The sequence below is a fragment of the Hemicordylus capensis genome, chromosome 5 (assembly GCF_027244095.1).
Source record: "Hemicordylus capensis ecotype Gifberg chromosome 5, rHemCap1.1.pri, whole genome shotgun sequence".
In the NCBI taxonomy this organism is placed as follows: domain Eukaryota; kingdom Metazoa; phylum Chordata; class Lepidosauria; order Squamata; family Cordylidae; genus Hemicordylus; species Hemicordylus capensis.
Window position 1 is genome coordinate 177,928,822 of NC_069661.1, and position 20,228 is coordinate 177,949,049.

The 20,228-nt window shown below is 41.4% G+C and overlaps 1 protein-coding gene across 20 annotated transcripts in view; it reads left to right on the forward strand.

Annotated features, from left to right (window-relative positions):
- The window catches only part of NRCAM (neuronal cell adhesion molecule), a 214,452-nt gene that overhangs the window by 70,104 nt on the left and 124,120 nt on the right, over nt 1-20,228 (forward strand). For 2 of the 20 annotated variants that reach the window (XM_053256564.1, XM_053256563.1), the window contains exon 3: nt 2,404-2,493. The exons of the other annotated variants lie outside the window; for them this stretch is intronic. The gene's annotated coding sequence lies outside the window, so the exon portion shown is untranslated. The remainder of the gene's footprint in view (nt 1-2,403; nt 2,494-20,228) is intronic. 20 annotated transcript variants of the gene reach the window in all.

Here is a 20,228-nt window from a genome sequence, read left to right on the forward strand (position 1 = left end):
GCCCAAGTCATTGCATGCATCACTGCTGATTCAGCTGATCCCTTTACAGCAAATCCTTTGATCAAGTTTAACAGAGAAAGAAAAGCAGAGGATTCAAATGTGTACATCTGTGATATGCTGCCTTATGTGTAGTTGGTATCCAAACATTTGAGAATATGCCTCAATATTTACTGGTGGGTGGAAAAGAGTGGAGACTTCAAAGCAAACCCAAAACATAAAAAGGGTTTGAAGAAACTTGTATAGGTTTAGGTCAAGGACAACAAACTCTTATTTCCCATGCAGTTTCATTAATGGACTAATTTGTTCATGGGCTCTTCAGTCCCATGGTTTAGGTCACAAAGTTAACAGCCGGATGGAGAACAATCTTTGATTCCTTTTTGTTTGCATCTGTATTGTTTAGATCTTTGATTAGAAGAATAAAGATAAGCTTAGCTGATGAATAGTTATCTGTTTTCTTATGTGACTTGTGAAAATTAAAATCTTATTTTAAAATCTTGAATGCAGTATATTGTACTATTCTGCATGCTTATTTTGGTATCAAAGTAGTCTTCCTTGTATTGCTTCATAAATGTGGGTGGTTATGTAGACTACATTGTTTTTATTGAAGTGCTTTCATGCATTTCACCACTTATTAGAATAGAGTTTGAAAATATTAGAAATATATGGAATCAGAATGTGCCACTGCTGAACAATTGTCAGCATGTTTAATATCTCAAAAGTGTATAACTGTTAATAATTTCGTTTGATACATTAGTCATGAGTTTAATCATGAAAGATGCTATTTAAAATATTGGTTATAATTAAGATAGTTCATTAGGTATTAGATTGCAACCTTAGTTGTTACTAACAAAGACAGTTGACTGTAAACCAGAAAATTCTAATTACTGAAGAATAAGCTAGCGAGACTTGAACAATTTAATTTAAAGTATTCTAATCCAGAAATCCCATGTATCTGCAAAGACTTTAATGCAGACTTCTGCTATCCACAGGAGTTCCCTATAGAACATAAATGTAAAAAGAAGTGTTCTTATGTTGAAGAGAGTAAAAAACATTTCTTTGTTTAGATCATATTGTGTTGATCACATGACAAGCAGCCCTCTATCGATGATAGGGACTCACTGGGACTACTATGAGATTTAAAATGCAGCCCAAATGGTGTAGCAATAGGGCTGTTGCAGAATGACTTAAAGAACCCTTTCTTACGATCAGAGAAAAGGGCAACTGGGCAGGTGGTGAGGAAGGCTGCTGAAACTTACTTTCTCTGCAGACGACCTCTCCTCCGTTGCTGGGCACGCACATTGCACGCCCAGATGATCCTACCTTGTCCCAGGCAGCACGGAGAGCTGGAGAGCCAGGATGCATCATCCCAGCGCCCAGAAATCCCATTACACTGTGAGAGTGCGTGGTGCATTGTGGGGATACTTGCAGTAACAGGCACACTCCCGCCACTGTTGCAGCACCAGCTAAAATTCGGCACAGCATACAAATTAGAAAAAATGGGGCTAAGAAAGTGCTCAATCTTTTAACCTCGTTGAAGAGGCTGACTCCACAAGCCTGTTTGCTGCCGAACCACTGCCGGGATCAGTCACAATCCTGGTGGTTCTTATGAGCAGCCAAGACTGGGTTTGGCTGCCTTAGCCTGGTCTTGGCTGCGTGAGAGGACATCCTCAAAGTGTTTTTATATAAGTGCTTTCATGCATCTCACCACCACTTATTATTACTTCCAGCATAGGTGTAGGGTCTATTAGACAAGGGGGACAAATGACCAGTCCCCGCTAGTTGCCATCTTATCCTGCTTTAAAAATATATCTTTAAGATGCCGCTGCGTGGCGGTAGCAGAGACAGGGTGTGGGGTGCAGCGCTTCAACAGTGTTCGCAGCAGTGAAGGGGGAGGCAACAGCAGCGAAAGCTCCTTCCATGGACCCACCTGTGCATGCGCAGAGAGCCTTGAAATGGGCTGAAAATGGCCCAACCTGTCATTTGGGCGGGAGGCAGGCCCATGGAAGTAGCTCTTGCCACTGCTGCTGCCACCGCCTCCCTCCTCACTGCTGTGAGTGCCGCTGCAGTGTCGCACCTCTCACCACGTCTCACTTCGGGCCTCTGCGCACTGCCAGGGGAAGTGTCATGGGGAGCAAAACCAGGGTGTGTGGCTTGGGGTACGTGTGCTTTGTGCAAGCAAAGGAAAAATATGGAAGCCCCCTGGCTGCACTTGCCTTTGACAGCAAGGGTGGCCTTACCTGGTTGCTACATGCCTGACTTCCAGACAGTAGCACAATGGCACTATTCTACAATGTTATATCCAAAATACAGTCTCCATCCAGTCTTTTCATTGGGAAGTTCTGTATCATTTTGTGGGGCTCACTGACACATTTTTCCACTGTGCTCCTTGACCTTTACTACTAGAGCTTGCAGATCATCCACATTCTCAACTATCAGAGTAGAGTCATCAGCGTAGTGCAGGTTATTGATGTTTCTTCCTCCAATTTTAAAACCGTGAGTATCTTCTTCCAGTCCAGCTTACCTCACATATATGTTCAACATATAAATTGAATAAATGAGGAGAAAGTATACAGCCTTGTCTTACTCCTGGGGGAAAATGAAGATGGAGACAAGAGACAGGGAGAGCTAGGGGCGCAGATGCTCTGCGCTAGATCAGCTAGTTGTATTGTATTGCTCTTGAAGCTACTCATGTAGTGAACCCACATGAATTTATTTGAGACTAGGTATATTTAATTTAAATATGCATATATAATCCAGGGGTTTGTTTTGGTTTGGTGCTAGGGGTGTGTGTGTGTGTGTGTGTGTGTGTGTGTGTACTGTATATTATATATATTCAGTTTTTTCTTTGATATCAAAAGTGTAGAGTAAGACCTAAGGTAACTGCACAACTCTTTCTGGTTTTTATTTTAATAAAGAAATGAGACTTTGGCACTACTCCTCTTCCTATAGTAGTAGTAATAGCAAAGACCTTGGGGCAAAATACTGCTGTTACTGATGATACCTCAAAAAGTATTTTGCTATCAGCTTATTTTCTTCTCACCCTGTTAAATGAGCATACTCATTACAACAGTGTTCTCTGTTCAGTGGGCTGTAAGTTAATTGCAGAGTAGCAAACTGACCTGGCATTTTTCCTATAATTTCTCACAATAGTGTAAGGATACCTCAGATAAATGAAGCAGTACAGAACATTCCATAATAGATAGCAGGCCCATATGTATGTGATAATTTTGAAAGAAAGTAATGCTGCAGAGTGCAGAAGCTGATTGCCTCCATGCTTCCAGCATGAAAATGCAAGAGACAGTAGTTGCGTTAAACTCAGTAGTGGCCCAAGATATTTTGGCACTTAAAGGAGAGTATCAAATGCTGCCTTTAACATACTTTTATTCCACTTCTCCAGTACAATAGTGCTTAGGACACACACAAAAAACCAATAAAACAGATAAAATAGCATAAAATTGGTAAACATTAACGAAAACAGAAGCCAGTTAAAACTAGATTTGTGAACAATAGAAAACATGGTTCCTTGTTTTTGATCTCCCATCTCCTTACCTGACATTGTGACAGGAGCAATGAGTTGTGTGCCTATCCAGCAGTGACTGCTCCTCCACCTCTTCATCCTCCTTTTATGCTGAATTTCCAAAAGGAAAAAGGGAAGCGAGTGGAAGAGGAAGGGGAGGAAAGTGCTGGGTTAAGCATCTTCTCTCAGGGAAAAAAGAGCAGAAGAGGAAGTGGTGGAAAGACGAGTGCTAAATAAAGTGTCTGCTCTGCACGGGTAGAAATGGCAGCGGCAAGATGTTCTAAAATTTACCACCCTCCCAAAATTTGCTACCAAGCAATGGTGAATCAGTTTGCTACAGCCCTGGTTGAACTATGGGTTTCAACATTTTTCTGATGCTTCAACATTCTTAACTATTTAAAGCCAACCTTCCATTAGTGTAAGCATGATTGCTACCAAGGCAAGAGCTAGGGAACAGTGTCTAATTGTGTGCACCACAGTTGCTGGCATTCAACAGCACTTTGTCCCTGTGAACTCACATGAATTTGTTCAGTTAGAGCTGTGCTGAAAAGGTGTCTTCTAGAGCATTTGACATTCAGGGGTACACTGTATATAAACATGCCAGTTACACTAATAACTATTTTGTGTGTTTGGACCTCATACAAAATCGCAATTATGACAATCCAAGGTTGAGAAACAAATTTCAAACCCTAGATATTGATCTTGGTTAGATTCCCGCAAATAAACTGTGTTTAGTTGGCTGGTATGGGATTGGAAGTAACTAGCCAGTTAGGCAAAAGGTTTTGTGTGACATCTGAACTGTGCCACCAATTGAAACACCATGTTAGTGGCCAGTGGCAGATAAAAAGACATTCAGGGGTAATTAATATTAATTAATATGAATGTTCTGTTAAGCCACCAAGGTTAAACACTAGTACAATACCAGCACCCAGGAAACTGCTTATGACAATTCTGTAATGTTGGGTAGTCTTTCCTAATGGCTAGTTCCCTTATTGCAACACAGAGTATGAGGATTTTAAAAAAATAGTTTCCAATTCAAACAGGGGAAGTTCACTACGTGGCACTTAACCTCCCAGAGGGGCGTTTCATTGCCCTGAATCATGGTTCTAGGGGATGGGGAACCTTCTGGGGATGGGGAAGCATACTAGCATATGTCAAGGGCCCAAAGAGACAATGTAATTTCCTTGCCAGAGTACTTGCATACTTCTTTGGAGCAGAGTACTTTGTATACTTCTTTTGGCTGAGCTGAGAGCAAGCTTCTTTAGAGAGCTATTCTACTGGTTCTGGACGATGAGCAGCACCTGATGTGTTCTTTCACTATCCCATGGTTTATTTTTATTTATTTCTTATCTCTAACCCCTTCTTGTGCTCTCATTTTTATTTTCTTTATCTTTCACACACTTTCTCTTACTTAAAAAACTTGTCTTAAGCACTTTCTCAAACCTTCATTTTCTTATGCACCATTCTTCCAGCAGTAATTGCATATCCGGGTCTTTAAACTGTGTCCTGTAGCACTCCCATGCTTGATGCTGTATGGCAGCTTCCCTCCAATGCTCCCACCAGCGTTGCTTCTCTAATCATTTCTCCTACGGAATCCTCTGTGAAGCATCTCCCAAAGCAAGTTCCTTCTTGGGCTGAATCTTTTCTTGCTGCTGTAATCTTTTCATGATTCTCATGGCCAAGAACTGCTGCTTGGGTGAGCTGTGGCTAGACACATCCACACCTCTGCTACCCCTCCAAGGCATGTAAACAAAATGCCCTCTCCAACAAGTGCTGGAGAGTGTTGTTCATCAATTACTCTTTTACATAAGTAGCCATTTTTGCAAATTTCCCCTATTAAATCAATGGAAAGATAATTTACATCTTCCATGAATTAGATAACAAAAAATTTAAAACATTTTCTATAGCTGTGAGAGAAAATGCTAGTTTATTGATTGAAATGTCATTGTAGTGCATGCATTTTTCATTTTCCCTCCATTAATATAGTATTTATGTAACACACTTTGATACTGGGATGGATTTACAGTATTCATTCACATAGCATTATATTTTTAGACCAGGCATTGGTGGTAAAGTGCTTAATGGTATTGCAGATTCCTATAAAGCACTTCCCCCGCTCCCGCTTTTTTTTTTTTTTGCAGCTGTAATGTTCCCTAGAACAGAAACCCACTGAAACCTTTCATAAAATATAGCAACAACCATCTGATTTGTTAGCACTATACTTTATAATTTATAACATAATTTACTTTGTACAGAGATTTCAAAGAGAACATTTGCATTGTCTTGAAAAAAAATGAAAGGGGAAGAGTTTAAATGTTCAGCTCTTGGTATAACCTAATGATTTCATCCCAAAAGTTTGAGATTTCATCCCAAAAGTTATTCTAATGCATATACAGGGTTTCCATCAAGTTACAGGACTTTCCTTGTCATTGTTATGCTGTTTGTATGTAATGGCACACACAAATTCCAATCCTCATCATACTGCGAGTCCAAAACATGCACTTCTGTAAGTATTTACCAGTGTGGCGAGGACAGGAGGTCCAGCAATGCATTTCCCATGCATTTGAGTTTAAAGCAGGTGCCAAGAAGTTTTCCACACCCGACTTTTAGTTCACATCTTCTCCGAAATGGAGGGGATACGTTCACATATCAGCCAAATATACCCCGAAGTGCCTGTGAGCTATTGGGGAATACTTCACACACAGTTCCGGTTTTTATTTATATCAAGAGTTTTTAAAAATCCACTTTTTGTGTCAGTTTTTTGGGGCAACTTCAAACTTTCTGGGAAAACCTATCGTGATGCTTGTTTTATTAATCTACCCTCTTACTAACAAACAACCAAACATCTCAGATTGTTAGGGTACTTGCCCTAGAGTACAATGATACCTGCCTTAAATGGACTGTCATTCACTTGGGCAGCTTTTATTTCATTTGGTAACGATGATTATTGTTAACATGTGCATAATGAAACAGGTACACAATTTTGAAATAATCCCATACTAGATAAATCCCATGGGTTGACAATCATATTCAGCCTTTTTTCTCCACTTAGAAAATTGTGCTGATGCTAGACACATTGTGCTGCCAACAGCAGATCTAACACAAGGGCAAAGCTCATAAAGGATCAATGTGACGTGGTCAAGCAATTATGCTGTTTAGAAGAATTGTGCATACCAAGCCAGAATACAGTTGCAATGTGTAATATCAATGTAAGTCACATGCATTTGCACATTGACAATTGTCTGCACCTATTCCTGTTAATTGTACTGATACAGTTGCATGGATGGTTTTATGTTAGTGCATTTGACTGCCTTTGACATTCCATTTGTTGTCATTGTCTGCATGATACAGCTTAGATCAGACGGCTGTTTCCATTCATGCTTATGTGCATACTACTGACCATAGATAGGTCATTCTTTTAAACATAACATGAAAAAAACTTAGATGAAATCTTACATTACAAATGGGGGGGGGGAGAAGAGTAAAAATTCAATATCTGATGATAAGGTGACTTCCGAACTGCCATTTATGCATTTCTTGTTTATTAGCTGCCTTGACAGCTAGGAGGAACTCATAGCATGTCAGCTGGTGACAATCCTAATGCCAGTAGTGTTTCTGTCGACGCAAGGACTTGCTAACCTCTGTCCGTTCTCTATCTAGTCTCTGCAAAGACACCATCTTGCAAGTGCAAGAGAGGGGTCTCCAGTTTTCATTGAGAATCTCCCCAGTTGCAACTCTCCTACATAACCCAGCTGTAACTTCTGTCCCACACCCTGCACTGTCCTCAAGAGCAGCTTTTTCACAGGTGCTGCAACAGGAAGGCGAAAATAAAATCTTGTTGCTTGAGTCACTCTTTTCTGGTTTGTAAATACATGGTGCATGTATTTGGGTCTTTTTAATTTTGAGGGTTTCTCTTAAAGAGCACCATGCTATTTAGATCCCAGTTAAAGTAATTGTAAGAAACATTACTTGTCCAAGGTATTGAGGGGATTTAAATGACCAAATTGGTTTTCAGAGGTTTAAATGATCAACTTGGTTTGCTTTTAAACAACACAATGCAGCTTTTAAACGACACATAGCTACTTGATGCAACAGTTGTGATTATATTATACTAATGTTTCAGTATTCATTTTAATTCATATCAATAGGGGATTTTGAGTTACATGGAAAATTGCATGAGCAACTATCTGGGTCTATGACCAACAGGATTTAACAGCAGGGGGTCCATAATTCTACCATCTCTGCATAGTTGTACTCCTGCGCTGTAAACTGACAACCTTAAACTAATTGCATTTGTTTGTTATTAAATTAGAGTCGTCGTAAAGCATACCTCTTTAACAAACAAAAAAATAATCTGCTATTTGTCCCCAGTATCTGATTAGTAAAGTGACGTTTACAACTACAGAAAAGTTCAGCTGGCAAGGGCTTGGTCAGCAGCCAACAAATGTGAATGAGATTGCAAGGTGATAAGAGAAGGACTCCTTGTCCTTCATAATTAATCATAAAGCAAAATAATGGTTCCTGTTATAAGTACCAGGTGTTGTTAGTGGTGGCAGGATAGTTCACGAGAGAAAAGAAAGTCAAGGGACATATTGTGGGTACTTGTCTATCACATCCCTGGGTTGAAGGAATGTGTTGAAGAAGAAACTATATTAAAGATATGTTCTATTTTAGGTTTTCCATGTAAGATCATAACCTTGGGGGGGTGTTGTGATGGAATGCTTGCTTACATTCCAGGTGCTGTTGAAGTGAATGTTTTTGTGGTGCACCCTTCCCTTTAAATTCTTTACCAAATAGTAAGCGGCTCCTATGTTAACTCAGTATGCCCTCCGCTTACCACCAGTAACCCTATTTTGCAGTAGCTCAGTGTCTTTTTGTATTTTACATGGTTCAGTAATATTGTAGAGCTTTGTTGCTTAACTAGAATGTTGATGACTAGCAGCAGATTTCTAAAGCCTGCTAAAAGAATGGATAGTGTAATGTCAGTGTTTGGATGACAAAAGAATAGATATTCAAATGATGCTCGTGTCTCATTTCCAAAATGATGGCAGTTCATGTGGTTTTTCTGGCTTTTGCAGTCTTGGAATGAGTTATTTGCTATTTAACTTTGCAAGAAGTGTGATTTAGGAAAGACATTTCAGCATGAAATTATGAAATGCTGACATGCATTCATCTGTCAGTACTTCATTAGATTATGAAATATTACCAAAAGGCATCAAACCAGTATAAATATTTTGAAAGATAATAGGCTTCTTGTGTCAAAACATCAACTGAAAATAAATGTGTCTTTAAAGTTTTTAAAATATGTACTTGTTTAATGAACTAAAAGTTTATTAACTAATCCACTCAAATGGTTGGACAATAAAAGTTATAAAAAGAAAGTAATTTTTTCAACAATACTGTCATTTTTGTTAGTTACATACTTTCTTTAAAATAGTGGTATTCAAATAAAGAATAATAATCTGTAGACACTTTATATTGACTTCCACGTGGAGCCCTATCCTCTATAATAAAGAGCCAGGGTGTGCGCCCGTGTCTTTTTTGGCCGTTCTGGGCATGCGCGGAGCGCATGCCCAGAATGTCCGAGAAAGATACGGCCGCAGAGACACGGCTATGTTGGCTCCCGGTCCAGGAGAAGGAGAAGAGGGGACTGGGGAGCAGAGGCGGCGGCGGCGGGTCCAGGCCAGTCGTGGGGATAGGAGAGGTGGCGGCAGGTCTGGCCCGCCTGCCAAAAAGAATGGGCAGCGGCGGCCGCAGGGAAGGGAAAGACGCCGGGGGCGGGCGGCCATGTTGGCCGGTTGGTCGGCCCGGGCACAGGAAGGCCAGAGGCGGCCACAGGGAGGGCAGAGGCGGGGGCGGCGGGTCCAGCCCAGCCGCTGGAAGAGGAGAGGTGGCGGCGGGTTCGGCCCGGCCGCCGAAAACAACAGAGGCGGCGGCGGTTTCGGACCGACCGCGGGGCAGGGAAATACGGCAGTGGTGGGACCGGCCTGACCACGGGGGGGGGAGGGGGAATACGGCGGAAAAAGACGGCGGCAGCAGGACCAGCCCGACCGCAGAGAGGAGAAAAACGGCGGAGCCAGGATCGAGCGCAGGGAAGAGCAAAACGGCCGAGGCAGCGGAGGAAGCCGGGCGCAGGGGGAGAGGGTGGGCCGATCGCGGGGAATGGAAAGACGGTGACAGAGGCCACCCTACTAGCGCCCGTTATTTTAACGGGCTTAAAAACACTAGTAGATATATAAAAGCTTTCCCTAGAAATATGAAATATTCAGACTTTGGCTAGTTTTCTAAATAAGAGATTTTACTTTTCAATTTTAATAACAATGGCAAAGAATAACTTAAAATGGACAGTTAACTTTTATCCTAAAACATTTATTTTCTGCTTTTTACTAGTATAAATGTTTTATACAGATTTAAATAATTGTCAGTCAATCAGTCAATCAAGCTTTATTGTGGTCAGAGACCAGAATAAAATTACACATTAAATGAAGGTAATACTGGAGAAATGTTACATGTTAACAGAGGTGATTGCAAATATGATGATAGGTATTATAAAAAGGCTAAAATTTAAAATAATTACAATTTAAAAAGAGACAAGCTACTAAAAGGAAACAAGCTACTAAAAAACTATAACCGCTAAAAATACTTTTCCATAATAAAATGCACAGAAAAGATAGAAGGGGAATTTAAGTAGTAGTAGTAATGTAGCTGGAAATGATTTCATATGTGGTAAAAAGCTAGAATCTAAATTAAAAATGCATGTGCTCTAAAATGCATGGAAACAGAAGTTGGTTACTTTAGCTTGCAAGCCCTGTAAGCAATACAGGCTTTGTACAATCTTATGTATTATTCCAGCTTTACAACTTAGGTTCCATATACCCACAATTTGCCTTGGTCTTTCCATTCTAAGTTGGGATTGATAGAAATGTGTCTAAGTAGAAATTCAACATGTACAACTTCCTCAATCATTTGCTAGAGATGCATCTGACAAGCCTTTAGCTGATGCATCGATGTAACAAGATAGTCTTTTCCTTTTGTCACCTACAATAATAAATGTTCCCTGATCACTTTCAGACTTTTGTATCCTGTAATTTCTCAATGGATCTACACCAGATTTGATGCCTTTGAGCCAGAGCTCAGAAAAGTTAGGTTTGCCTTGCCACTGCTCCTCACCAGCATTCCAACCTGACCCTTTACTTCTACCAGAGGCAGTGGAAAGGAAGCTGCTTCCCCTCATTTCTCTGGTGTGACACACCAGGAGCGAAGTGCACAGCATACACTTGATGTTACCCCCTTTCTTTGGCTCTGCTGCTCAGGAAGAAAGGAGCATGGGCTAGGAGTTGTAGTTTTTATGAAAAATACTGGCATTTGTTAAATGAACTGCTCGTGGGTGTTTGGCGAACACCCCTAAATACATTCAGGCTTTGTATGGGGAATTAGTGAGCGAGTGTGGACCAGTCTCACGTCAGAATAATTTTTGTGTGCAAAGCTTTAGTTATGGGGAAATGAACTGACAGAAAGGTTGAAGTTAAAAACAAAGAAAGGCTTTATTTGGGGTTCAGGTGTACAATGGAATAATAAAGTTGATTAAAGCAACATTTCTACCAAAAATATATTACATGATTAACCACATAACTGCAAAGAGGAAATTTAGCTTAGTGTCCAAATTAAAATAACTTCCAGGCTGGCTAGAGAAAGGAGGCTTGAGAGAAACAAGTTTTTAAATATAAGAAGAGAGCAGGGATAGGGAGCCCAGAGGGGTTCAGCGATTATCATTGTAGTGAACAGCCCCTCCTCTCCTCTAAAGAGTGAACCAGAAGTGAACCCTGTCCTGATTGACAGGCTGGTAAAATCCAGGGATCAGCCAATCAGCACAGCAGGTAGGTGGGACCTGGACAGGAGTTGGGAGGAAGATAAGGGTTCCTTTGTGAGAAGCAGCTGGGCTAGAGTTGCAGCAAGACGTGTGTCATGGAAATGGTTGTAGAAAGGAGGACTGCAGTTCTTGGAAGATAGGACTGCAGGGGCTTGAATTCTCTCCCAGAGTTTGGGGTGAGTTCAAAGGTGAAGGAAGTCTGGGCTTTTGGCTTCTGGGAGTTTAGTCTAGGGAAAGTTTGTTTAGTCAGATTTTTCGTTAGACTTGGTTTTTCTTTTTGTGTGTTTTGCATATCCCCAAACCTGTTCTATTGTTTACCTATAATGCAACTAAGCTAAGAAAAGCTGAGCCTGTGCCCATCAAGACTCGGTAAGCTTTTAAAGTTACTTTTGTGTTTCTTACATCCATGCTCTTTGCAACTGGATAACCATGATTTTTAAAGTGTGCCACCCGAATATCATCTGGGATGCTTTTTGAAGTATTCTTGTAACTTACTGAGTATTTTCTTTTATCTGTAACTGAAAGCTGAGAGAGCCTCAGACCAAAGCGGACTGTAGCATTTGAATAAAGCTTTATTTTTCTTTTTGTTCTTTGGAATTTTAACAAGCCTCTTTGAGTGGATTGTTAACTCAGGAAAGTGGGACTGGAAAGGGTTTTTCTCTGGTGCGACACACCTCATTCTGTTCAACAATTTTACCAGTTTTCCCACCACAAGTAAGCTTGCATGCAGAAGGTTTTTGTACTTTTCCAATAGTAAGAGAAGGAGAGTTTCTCTGAAATTTCACCCAAAACCAGGGCAGGTTAAACTCTGTTGATAATTGGGTGTGGTGGCAGCATATAAACTACTAGAAATACAGGAAAGTTTTGGAAGAAGCCTTTGTTCAGAAAGCATGAAGGGGATGATTCAGCATTTTTCTTCCCCTTGCATGTGCTTGCTCTGGGACAAAGGCTTGGAAATCTTTTAGTAGCTATTAGATGCTCATGGCTGTGGCACAACCGAAGGACCTCTTTTCTCAAGGGTGGAACCAGGAGAAGAAGAGCCAAAGACAGCTTGGTTAGGTAGTAGGGGTAAAACCAAAAGGTGTCAGTTTTCATGTAGCCAGCTTTTTGTGTAGCAGCAAAGCAAGTTGGATGGATCGGGTCAGGCAAGAAGTCCGATCTGGATGCTGGAAGTGTGATTGGCATACAGAGCAAGACATGGCCAGGTGTAATGGGTGTCAGGTATAGTGTCCAAATTGTGGGTGACTCCAAGGGGTAAAAACCAAATGAAGCACACTGGTTCAAGAAACCAGGGACAGTTATAGCCCAAAATGTGTCATGAGGAAACATTCAAGCTTCCCTTCGTTCCTGAATAGGACAGTTCCAGGGAATCTCAAAAGGTTCCACTGTCAGTGTTTGCATTGTCGAAGTTACAACACAATGATTTGAATTGGTCAAGAATATCCGGTATGTAAATAGAGTTAATGAACGTGCAAACATGGTATCTCTTAGGTCGGAAGAACCTAGTAAACTAACCAGTATTTTAATGAGCATACCTCTGAGTTTCTATTGCCCGCTTAGCTCTTTCTGATAGGAAGGGAGCTGCACCGCAGAGCCTTATCTGATTTTCCTACGAAGGTGATTTAGCTTGTTTGAGGTAACTGCAGAGGAGGGGAAGTAAGGGATCAATCTTTAGACAGACAGACCTTGAGAGGAGACTAACCCGAAAGTTAACTCCCAAGACTACTCAGACATTCCCCAACTATAGGGAAAGGTGTGAGGCTGCTCCCCTTGCAATTCACTTGGCAGCCATTGAACCTGTCTACTGCCTGCTAAGTGACTGGTCCCCAATATGCCAACCAATGGGGAGCTCATGATCCCATGAGACTCCTGAACATGAGAACCATAAGCCTGTGGTCTCAGACATAAGCAGGGGGGCTTTTGAGAGCCCATAGAAGAGCAGTGCTAGCAACACATTGCTGTTGTCCTTGCAGAGACTTCAGTTCCCATTAATCCCCTTTTCCCCCCTCCCCCACCCGCCATCAGTGTTGTGCCAGGAGCACAGTCCCTTCCTGTTGCCAAGGCAGAGAAACACACATAGGCAGAAGATGGCATAGATGGTATTTTAATCAAAGAAAGACAAAGAGATATAAGGCTTCTTATGTCCCTCTAAGCCAAAACTACTGGGAATTGCGTTGGTGGATGTGCTCCAGCAAGAGCACTTGCACTCTCTGGTCTACGGTGAGATGCAGCTAGCATTCTAAGTCGACTGCCTGTTTATACATTATTTTAAACAAAGCAAGTTATATAATACAGTTTTCTTGGCTTATATGTCTATAATGAGCAAAAGGCAAGTGCCTAATGAAATGCAGTTCTTTGCCTGAAGTTTTTCATGGTAACTCTGTATAAGCAGCAGAAGCCAGTGCAGCCAGCTAGGTAGGAGACTACTCCAGTAAGAGCAACCCCTTAGCTTCCTTGCTGGCCAGGTACTGGGCTGGATGAGGTCATGTGTGCATTAGGGTGCAGAGTCATCTCTCCTGCAGATTTTAGTTGAGCTGGCACTGACCTCTCTCCCCATCCCCGTTCTTCCTTCACATGATCTTAGACAGGAAGACGTGGACAGTCTGGAAAGCAGACTGGAAGGAATGGCAAAGAATGTTATTAGGGGAATGAAGATTAACTATACATGCTAGAATGGAAAATCTTAGCCTACATACAACTATGAAAAGGTCCTAATATTTTAAGATCATATGGCTTGGTACAACCTGTCGCAGCTGTAGTAAAACTATTCATCAAAGAACCCGTATGACCTACACATTCCTCCCCAACACTATTTATTCTCACACCAACAGTAGCCCTAATACTAGCCCTACTGATTTGAATACCCCTTTTTACTCCATCCTCTGATCAGGCTGAGCCTAAAATTCAAAATACTCCCTCATCAGAACCCTCCAAGCAGTAGCTCAAACCATCTCATATAAAGTAACTCTGGATATGATTATCCTAGCAACCAGAGGTGCCCTTAGGTAATTTTGAAGCCTGGACTTAAAGGCCTTTGGAGGCCCTCACGCTGATGGAGGTCCCCCCCACCCCCCACTGCAAGTTAAGCATCATCCCCCTACACACACACTGTGACAAACTCAGTATTTTTAACATGTGGGTTCTTGAGCAACAAACAGCAACTGAACTCACATGTATAAAACAGGTATATTTATGCAAATATGTGGTAGCAGAAACATTTCAACACTCAATTTAACATATTCCCATCCCACATATTTCTTTCCCAAATCCCCGCTCTATCTCTAAAGCACCCGGCACAGGTCATAATCACACTCGGCTGCCCAGGTCAGTGTGGGCCAGCAGCGACCACACCAGCCAGGACAGACTAAGGAGGATTGGGGGCCCCCAGGGGGTGTGGAAGCCCTGGATTTTGGCCACAAAGTCCATTGGTAAGAGCACCATTGCTAGCAACAGTTATACAAGCAAGCAGATTTATCCTCCATACACCAACACAACACAAGAATATATATTACTTATCTTCTGCTCATGACCCTTTACAATTATGTGATTTATTTCAATACTAGTGGAGACAAATTTCGCACAATTTGCATTTGACCTGACAGAGGGAGAATCAGAACTTGTTTCAGGGTTCAACGCTGAATATTCAGCAGGTCCTATTTTTCCTTGAAGAATATGCAAACATTATTTGTTAAAACGCCTTTTCTTCCACGAAACCAGGTCAGATAGCCCAACCGGCTTAAACTCAAACCCCAACAAAATAACTCATTCTACTAATATTTCTAATTTAAAGACCTCTTGGCAGCAACATTTCTCTGAATACTTCTACTTATTCTAGCCTATTTCTGCACAACTACAGTCTCGGAGAATGCAAAGGGGGCGGAATTGCCTGTGCAGGCTTCCCCCAGCCCTTGAAGGAAAGCCACACCAGCCAATGGGTTTTAAGGGGTGGGAAGGGTTGCCTTTCTTAACTCTAGTTTGGGCGAGTTGTCCAAATTAGAAGACACAGTGGAGGCTCCTGACCATCGGTTTGGTAAGTAATTCACTACAATCTGAGGGTTCATTCTGAGGTTTGGTGGAGGAATTGGAACTGTGGTTGGTCTGGGAACGTCGGTTCTGATTATTTGGATGCTACGGAGGGCCAACCTGAGGTGGGCTTGCCTCAAGTTTCCCATGACATCTGAAGGTGGCATATTTCACAATGTCTTTCTGATGTTCTAGTCACATAGAACATGCATCGCAGTGGCAAGCCCTGCACTCTACTTCCATGAGTTCATTAGACTGTGTACAATCCATATATGTGTACAAAGTGTCCATGTGTTGTCACTGTTCACATCAGCAGGAATGCTGCAAAAAGCATCAAGCTATCAGCCTGATGTGCATATAAATTCTAAAGTAATACAATGTTCCCAACCCTTTGCTTTAAAAAAAGTTTTTTAAAGATTTTAAATAGCAAAGAGATTTTTAAAAGTACAAATAACTCTGAAAAGTTTTTTAAAGCCATATAAAAGTTTTAGCACGATCACCAATTCTAGTACAAAGAGACATTCATAAAGCATTTGTGAACTGACTATGTCAAGTCCTTTATTAGAGCTTTTCTAAATTCGCTCTCTTCTGCAACCACAGTCTTCAAAGAAAACTATAAAATGTAGCAGAGGCAGAGAGTGATACTATTATAATGTGTGGTTTGCTTCTGATACTTGGCCATTGTTAATCTGAAGTTTGTACTAATCAGCTTCTTTGGCCAGGATGTGAATAAAATGCTCTTGGCAAAACTCCAAACCCTCTGAAGGGAAAGTGGTTTAAAGGATGTTTCATGGTGTAACAGCTCAGAACAAGGAGCACAGGAGGACAATATAGAACTGGCAGAAAGGATGCACAATTTGGCTTTTTACCCTTGTATTAATAGTTAAACCAAAACTTCCTAAAGGTTATTAATAAATAAGCAGAAAAATCCTCTTCTTGTTTACTGAAGACTCAAAAAAGCATACAACATGTTTGCTTCAATTGTATTATTTTCCCAAGAAGAAATTTTCTGATGTTCTCTTTCTTGTAAAAGTCTTGTTTGAATATAGGCATCCTGAGACCAAATCAGTGTGTTCTCTAATTTTTTTCATCTGTGTACGGAATGAGTTTTGTTCTGGGCAGCAGTATCAAGACAGTGTGTGCACACATACACTCAGAGTGGGGCCTTCCTGATTCAACCTTAGCGGGATCTAAAATTTACTGAGTGGACATCAAAAAACTTGTGAACCTGCACATGCCTTAGAGGGAACACTGGACCAAATGCTATTGTGCCATTTTGCTCAGTACAACTTAGCTCCATAATGTGCTTAGAAATTGACTTAGTTAATTTTTAATTTCCCTAAACATGTTCTGTGCTTTTAGAGCTGGATTTCTATGTGGCCAGCACCAAAATATGAGGCATATTTCAGAAGCCTTCATGTATGTTCATAGCTGTTAAAATCAAGCTTCCATCTTTCATGCTTGCAGAGAAATGCTTTAAAAAGAGGGACTTATCACAGAGAGTTAGGGATACAACAGGCCAACATGTAACAACTACATATTTATTTATTTTATGTATTTAATACATTTATTTATTTAATACATGTATGTACCACCTCATACAAAAAGGTCCCTGGGTAGTTCAAGGCTGGTATTCAAGTTGGTAAAATGGGTTGGACAGGTGCCATTTTTGGTCATCTGTCAGGAGGGAGACGTGATCATGTGGGAGTAACGAGTAACAGGATTTGAAAGCATTTCCTCCACCCAGTGATATGCTGGGTAAAAGTGATGGGTAGGGCAATGTAACTAGGTACCTCAGATATTAAATCTCCCCCTGCATAACCCTTAAGAGTTTTACTGTCCTGTGAAGTAGGTAGTATCAGCTTTTGAATCTTTGGATATTTTGGATTGGATCTAGTCTAGTAATACAGTTAGAGCAACTAGACACTCATGGGTTAGCTTACCTAGTTATCCCTGGAATGCCAAGACTAAAGAGAGGGACAGGGACTTTCCGAAGGACCCCATGGATATCACAGAACTATGCACTAAAGTTTCAGAGATGAGTGGTGAGCAAGGAGGTTGTTTCCAATAATCAGGGAATTGATTTTCTGCCTGGTTCCTACAAGTGATGCTAAGAGCTACTTACGCATGATGATTTATTTATTTTTAACAGGAATAGCTTTTACAAGAATAGTTTTTCCTTTTAGAAATTGTGTGAATCCTAGGTATTTCTGTGTGATGAATACAGGTTTGTTTTGGCCGTATTAAACACTATTGAGCCACTGTACTGTGTATACACCTGATTTCCAGAAGGCCTGGTGTGTGTGTGTGCCAGAGCAGCTCTGCCTCCATTGCATCTGCTCAGTGTAGGCCAGCAGAGTTTTTTCATGCGGCCAAGTTATTGTTTCACACATCTGCATGTGTAATGGGAGAAGAACCATCTATAGCCTGCTGTGACCAGTTTGCGCACCACTTTGCTGATAAAGTCACTTGCATCTGTGCCAATTTGGACACCAGGATTTTGGCAGTTCTGGCAGATGTGCCTAAGGAATCAACTGGTTCTATTATGTTTTATTCTTTTCAGTTGGTGCAGTCTGAGGATGTGGACAAGATCCTGGACATTGTGCAGGCAACATCATGTGCCTTCATGGCTAATAATATCTGCCAGGGAGGATACGGGCAGGTGGTTGGAGGCTATAGTTAATGCTTCATTAAGAGAAGCAGGATGCTGTTGTGCCTCAAGAAGGCAGTGGTGAGATCACTATTAAGTAAGCCTTCCTTTGATTCCTCTAACCTGAACAATTACAGACCTGTTTCTAACTTTCCATTTTGAGGTAAGATGATAGACCGCGTTGTGGCATCTCAGCTGCCGAAGGTCTTGGATGATACGGATTATATCGATCCCTTTCAATCTGGCTTCCTTCCTAGATATGGGATTGAAACTGCCTTGGTCACTCTAGTGGATGACCTATTCTAGGAGCTTGTCAGGGGAGTGCGTCCCTGTTGGTTCTTCTGGACCTCTCAGTGGTGTTCAGTATCATCAACCATGGTATTCTTCTGGACTTCCTCTCAAATATGGAGATTGGAAGCACTGTTTTGGGGTGGCTTTGGTTCTTTCTTGGTAGAAGGGTCCAGAAGGTGGTGCTACTGTTCAGCTTCTTGGCCATTGGCTTGTGGTGTCCCACAGGCTTCGGTTTTGTCCCCCATTCTGTTCATCTCATGTCGTTTCATCTACATGAAACTGCTGGGAGAGGTCATCTGGGGACTTGGACTGAAATGATACTCAGCTCTATCTCTCCTTATCACCTGATCCTAGGGAGGCAGGGGATGACCTAAATTGGAGGCTGGAGGCCATGATGGCCTGGATATGGACTAGTAAACTGAGATTGAACCCAGATGAGATGGAGGTGCTGTTGGAGAGTCAATCAGGATGAAGAGTAAATCAGGATGAAGGGATTCAATTGGTTCTGGATGGGGTTGCAGTGCACTCCCCTTGAAAGAACAAGTGTACAGCTTGGGAGTACTGCTGAACCCAGCTCTGCCTTTGGATGCGCAGATGGAGACAGTGGCAAGAGGTGCACAGCTTTGGCTACTGCACCAGCTGCATCCCTTTCTCGAGAAGGCAGATCTTGCCACAATTACCCATGCCTTATTCACGTCAGTTGGATTACTGTAACACGCTCTGCATGGGGCTGCCCTTGAAGAATATTTGAAACTGCAGCTAATGCAAAACGTGGCAGCTAGGATTTTATCCGGACCTGCCTGTTGGGATCATATTACACCCATTCTGAAAGAACTGCATTGGCTGCAAGTTTGTTTCTGGGTACTATTCAGGGTGCTCATTTTGAACTTTAAAGACCTTCATGGTTTGGGCCTTGTATATCTGAAGGACTGCCTGCTCCCAAATGTTTCTGCCTGCTTGACAAGATTATTGGAGGGGGCACATGCCAGTGGTGAGAGAGGATTGGCTGTCGGACATGCAGGACAGGGCCTTCTCAGTTATTATCCCGAGGCTTTGGAATGCTCCTCTGGCTAGTATCCGCTCATCAGCCTCCATCACAGTTTTTAGAAAACAAGTTAAAATGTGGCTCTTTACCCACTTTTATATGAGAGTATTGTTTTTCCTGCTGTTGCTTTTGTGTTCTGTGCATTACTGTTTTATATAGTTTTAAAAACTTTTAAATAGAGAGATATATTTATATTTAATATCTGTACTTTTAATTGTGCATTGTTCTAGTTATATTGTAAACTACTTTGATATTATTTTAATGAAAAGGGTATAGAAATCAAATAATAAATAAATAGTTTGTATATTGACATTGCTAAGATAACATAATGAGGGCATGCACATGAGCAGCCCTATCTGGGCTTGCACAGCCCTACCCAGGTAGCACTGCTCATGTGGAGCTCCGGGATCACTCCCAATCCTGGCACTCTTTGTTGAGGTAGCCTGAGTTTGTTACCCGTAGTTTGTTTAGCTCTTCATCTGTCAATCAAGGTTGGATTGCATTTGGATTTTGTACTAATATGGAACTTTTATAATATGGAACAGATTTTAAAAAATATATCAGAATGGTTCATCAATGCTATCCCTACTATTCCTGGGATTCAGAAGACACATAAATATGGGGGAAAGAAGCGTGATGTATAGAATATGAAACTTTGAAATGGAACAATTTATTCATTGTCTGTGAATCTGTTTTAAAGGTTTGGCAACTTCATCTCATAGCAAATAAATTGCTGAGTTCAACAGAAGCTGAATTCATAGTGGCTTTAGTTCTGTCAGTATTCATTCAGAGTTTGCGGAACCAGAACAGCAAATTTTGCTGACAAATCTAC